We start from the raw sequence: 6,000 nt of genomic DNA on the forward strand, positions 1-6,000 counted from the left end.
TCCATGTTTTACCATCCTACGTTATCGGCGAAACGAACGCGTTATTAGTACTTAAAGGAGTATCCATATACCTCAATTTCCTTTTTACAGTTCGTTTCGCCGATAACGGAGGATGATAAAACATGGATATTTAGATAGTTTGCATACTAGTTCCTTTGTAATTCCTTCTCAATTTCCTTTTTACAGTTCGTTTCGAAGATAACGGAGGATGATAAAACATGGATATTTAGATAGTTTGCATACTAGTGCCTTTGTAATTCCTTAAACCGCTTGCGATCGGTCCTGTAGTTTCTAAGGCAGAGCGTTTCGAAATGTGAATTTTCGAATTTTCGGCGGTTCATAACTGAAAGGAGACGTTTTTCGTCCCATGTTTATTAGAACTTTTTTCTTTCATTTCATATGAGGAGTGGCAAGAAATTATTTGAACAAACTTCGGGAGCTAATTCCTGACACCGAAACAACCAAAAAATTCCTGTGGAACTTTAGTCAGTGAGGGATAGTTTCGGTGATATAAGGTGCCGAAATCGTGGAAAAAATTAACTTCAGAGGGCTGTAATTCTAAACCAACGCAACGTAGAGATTGCGGTTTAGAGCATGACACTTGAAGTCATACCTGCTCGATTGAAAAATGTATGCTTCAAACCTCCGCAAGATATGTGTGATGGATTCCCCAAAGGAACGTAGGGGTCTCCTATAACCTGGCAAGAATCTGGCTAGTAATCTCTACGTTCCTATATATATATATATATATATATATATATATATATATATATATATATATATATAAAGGTAATTTTGGTTGGTAAACCAATCCTCCATCAATTTTGGCCAGGATGTAGGAGGTCAAAAGGTACGGATACAGTTCGTTGACGGAGATGATACTGAAACCGGAAGTGATAGAAATCAACCATTTCCGGTTCTAATCTGGATCATTATAGGGCAAAAACGGTAATAGATAGCGAGAAGCAATTTCTAACGTTGGTCACTATGAAACAAAAGTGGTAATCGAAAGTAAGAAACGATTTCCTGCAATCGATTAAGTGTCCGAACAATACATTTCATGTCAATCCTTAATCCTCCAATAAACCTGGAAGTGATATGATTCCACTACAACTTCCGGTTTTAATATTGATCTACATAAAGCAAAAACGATAAGGTATAGTGAAGAACGGTTTTCTGGAATCTACTCAACGTTCTAACAATATGTAGCATTTTATTTCTTAACCCTCTATTTAGACTGAAGTGGCAGAAATCAACCACTTCCAGTTTTAACGTTGATCATTACAGAGTAAAAAACAGTAATAGATAGCGAGAAGTGGTTTTCTGCAATCAATTAAGCATCTCAAGATTATATTCTACCTTCACTCGAATATCTCTGGTTTCGATATTAATTGAGAAAATATTATTCCATACAAACCAAACTCTTTGACGTGGTGTACACGTGACACTGTTACTTGTTTTAAGTTATCCTTAAAATTGAATTCAAGTGACTTACAAGTCAGCTGTGCAGCATGGTTTTATAACTAGGAGAACATTTTATTTCTAATGTATTATTCTTAATGGATTGACTATTCTTACTTTTTTATTGCATTGTTTTTAATACGCTGCAATATTTATTTTAAAACGTTTTCTTAATGCATTATTCTGTTCACTCAGGGAGTGCGTTGCCAAGGTTTCTTCCAGAATTTTTTTTTCCGTGGGGAGAGGCAAATTAAAATGTGAGGGAGCTGCACTGGAACACTATTTGTTAAAGGACATGCCCTGTACAATAGTAACACGTAAGCGGAATTTAATTTATTTTAGCTCCGGAGAGGCGGTTTTCCAAATGGCTGGAAGGAACTCTTAGCAACGCCTCTCCATACCTTCCGTGGACGCTACGCCCTTGGTATTATACAAATAAATATATAATTGCCAATCCAGCCTTCAGTCAGACGAAACAACTGTGGACAAACCAGTTTTGTTTTCCAAAAGTGCATTGAAGCAGATTTGTGGCAGATGCATTTTTGTACCTAGAATGTAGTACTTTGGAATGTTTTTCTGTAAACTATTATAATTCTACATATTTCAACTGGAATTTTGAAATTGTTTTGCTATTATCTCTATTTAACATTCAAATGTGCATTTCTGATGTCAATATAGCATTACATCTTATACTGTGGTAAAAAGAGTGACTGTGTTATTAGGATATTAGTGAAAAAAAAAACAAGTTGAGAAAGCAGTCTGTTTGATCTGAACGTAAATTATCGTAATGTAGGCAACACGAATTTTAAGAGGCAATTTGCGTGCATATCCATTTTGAGTCTCTCTTCAAATGTAATGAGGGAATTGTAGGAGGGAAAAGTTTGTTTTCCCTGTATGCTATGCTGTTAGAAATCAAGCTTACATGCACGAAAAAAGAAACAAAAAATATAAACTGCGAACATCGTGCATGAGAAATACACACGCTTTGCACAGTACTACATATATTTCTGTGAAATTTTCATTCGTGTTTCCACATGATTTTTTTTTTCTTGTTTGTATTTATTTATTTATGTCTCTGGAGGATACGTCGTGTAGAGAAATTTTATGTTCTCTAACTGCAACTGGTGATTAGAATATAACCAAGTGTCCTAAATCAAATAAACAAACAAACAAAAATAAATATAAATAAATAAATAAATACGTATAGCCTATATATTGGTCGCATGACTAGTTCCCTTGTTAATGTATTTATGAAACACTTACAATTTTGGCTCAAGCATCTCTTCAAGCTATAAGAATTCCAAGTTTTACGTATTTCATGCAACACATTAGAAATTCGTATATTTAATACTCTGTACACTAATTTCACAGTTACAGAATTCACAAATCAGATATCAACATATACTTGATTATTTTCCATGATTAAAAATTAACAAAACATTTTCATTGCACGAACGTTTCTTTCATTATCTTTCACGACACCCGTCTTCTTTAGCCTAAAGGACATAATCGTGGAACTTGAAAGATTTAATTTAGTTTTTTTTAAATTTTTTTTATTTGATTAATAAATTATGTGATTATCATAAAACATGCAAAATTCGTGTAAATCTTATGCAAAAGCATAAACGTTTTGTTCTACTGCTCTTAAAAAAGAAAAAAACTGTAATACAAATACTACTACTACTACTACTACTACTACTACTACTACTACTACTACTACTACTACTACTACTACTACTACTACTACTACTACTACTACTACTATTACTACTACTACTACTACTACTAATAATAATAATAATAATAATAGTTATCACAACTCGTTGCTTATCGTATGTTTTTCATATATCATCTAAAAATCTACGACGTAAGTGCCTGCTTTAAAATATCAAATATTGAATATCAGCCTTCTCTTGGGTGCGGCTTTGAAAGGATCTCATTATCAATTTTTTCATGATTTTCTAGATCTAAGAATCCTAGCAAACTCTACAATTCCCAACGAACTCTCGCACTTATATATATATATATATATATATATATATATATATATATATATATATATATATATATATATATATATATATATATATATATAGGCTATATATTACCAACCGAAAACAAAACAATAAACTAACTATGCAAATCTTAATAATAATAATAATAATAATAACTGTATTTGCCTGTTGTCGAATTTGTTAAATTCGAGATTAAATTTAATGATGAAAGTGTTGAAAATATAAATAATGTAAATTATATACCATATGTGCGATATAAAAGAAATCCCAAATTCAAAGGAAGTAAACGTTTCTCCTACCCAATCAAGAACATATTTTGAGTTTAGTCAGCGATATACAGGGTGTTTCAAAACAACACCGACAACGCTTGGAAGTTGATTCCTGACAGCAAGGTAAGACAAAAAGTATAGACAAACCTGAGTACACAAATGCTTCCTTTCGGATCTATAGGCTGTCGCAAGCATCAAAAAATTAACTTTAAAGGCCCATAGCTCCTATACTATTAGATCTACTGTAGTTGTGTCAAGACTTCACTTAGGAACTAATATGTGCGCTATCCAAATACCCGTGTTTCAGAATCCTGCGGTACTTCAGTAACAATTTTTATAGTAGTTGGTGAGTGCTTCAATTATATACCCATAGCCAAACACCCTCTATAAAAGTTGTTGCGTAGTACTGGAGGATTCTGAAACTTTTTTTTTTATTTTGATAGCGCACATATTAGTTGCTAAGTGAAATCTTGACCCGACTACGATAAGTCCAATATTATAGGAACTATGGACCTTTAAAGTTCATTTTTTTTTTTCATGTTCCCGGCAGCCTGTAACTCCGAAATGACGGATTTCTGCATTCAGATTGCTCTATACTTGTTGTCTTATCTTGGTGGAAGGAATCACCTCACAAACGTTGTCGGTGTTGTTTTAAAACACCCTGTATACAGACTAGAGATCAGGTGATTTTTGAATGAGTCCAAGATACCAATCTGTGCTAAGTAGAGACTATGAGATGGATGAACCATCAACTTAAAAACTTTTGGATACAGCTTGCGTCATGTGATCTTGCATTATCATGACTAAACATTGTACAGTACATATCAGTCTCCAAAAATTTTAACTAGAAATTTAGTTTGATTATCTTTAGTTGAATCTGTAAATATAATACTAAAATATCTAAGTATGGTATCAACTATGATTATTTTACGACATAAAAATAAGGTATCAGTAAATTAGTGCGGATTATTCTGTCGATAATATACGATTATATAAATTTGTTAATTAGTACGGATAATATAGGTCTTCCAAATTGGTAATAGGATATTGATACATACTCTCTTTTTAGAGGACATAACATATGAATATGCTGGATACAGATTTGAAGAATATTGTGAACTTTGATTTTCTCATACAGATTACACCTGGAGCAATGTCGAGGCTGGAGCTGAAGAAGCACAAGCCTGGACAGGATTCGCCTGGGCGGGCCTCTGAATCATCTGAGTTTGCCCGCAGTCCTGGAGGAAGAGGCCCACGCATTCCCACACGCACATCAGGAGGTGGGCCCGGCTGGTTGCGGGTATTCCGTTTGTCGGGTCTACTCCTGCACACTCAGTGCTGAGCGCATTCTGCGTAGTCACCCAGCGTCAGCAGCAATAATCACCACAGCTGGGAGCAGAAGCAGCCGCTCGTAGAGACACCTAGCGAGCCACCAATAAAACATCCAATGTTTCAAGTGAGAAAACACGTTCCATTCCGTATTTCAGGAAGTTATCATGTAGATCCGAAACTCACCTTACCCATTGTAAACATTTTATTTATTATGTAGTACCAGATATTTTTGTTTTTTTTTTTTTACCGTTAACATTAAAATATATAGGAATAGCAATATTGTTAACAACTTACTTACGATGGTTAACGTGAATTTAGGAAGTACACGATACATTTCTTCTTCTTAGTCTGTGTGTAGAGGAATTTCAATAAATTGCCGTTTAACTAAATGAAACGATAGAGTGGCGGGTGTGTCTCTGTTCCTAAGCATTGCATGTGGTTGGTTAAAAGTGTCTTATATTTGTATATTTGATTTTTTTTTAAAGTATACACTTTATTCCGTAAAGCATTTTATTTAACAAGTTACCAAACCGTAGATGAAAGAACTATGGTAATTGTTTCATAATAATAAGTTATATCACCATTAAGTTGTTTTACAACAATGATTCTTTATTGATAATTTTATAAAGATAATTATAATAAAACAATGTTATGTAATTGTTTGAGATTTTTTAAAAAAAATGTTATCGTTGTTCCACACTATACAAAACATTTGTTTTAAAATATATGGTACTACTTTATAAACGGTATTTTCTTACTCACATATTATTTTAATTTGTTCTAATTTATTAAATTGATTATGTCATCAGGGTATACGTGAAAAATGTTCTTCCACTTAATTCCAGACTCGCTGCCCTGGATTTCAAATTCCATTCTTGTTGTTTGAATTTTTGGAATATATATTATATATTATTAAATAATAA

General features: G+C 33.2%; 1 long non-coding RNA gene across 1 annotated transcript in view; it reads left to right on the plus strand.

Annotated features, from left to right (window-relative positions):
• The window catches only part of LOC145668723 (uncharacterized), a 63,938-nt gene extending 58,227 nt beyond the window's left edge, over positions 1-5,711 (plus strand). Inside the window, exon 2 of the long non-coding RNA XR_014128080.1 lies at positions 4,884-5,711. This is a non-coding gene — a long non-coding RNA (uncharacterized LOC145668723). The remainder of the gene's footprint in view (positions 1-4,883) is intronic.
• Positions 5,712-6,000: the final 289 nt, after the last annotated feature.

The sequence above is a fragment of the Thermobia domestica genome, chromosome 13 (assembly GCF_964235325.1).
Source record: "Thermobia domestica chromosome 13, izTheDome1.hap1.1, whole genome shotgun sequence".
NCBI lineage: Eukaryota > Metazoa > Arthropoda > Insecta > Zygentoma > Lepismatidae > Thermobia > Thermobia domestica.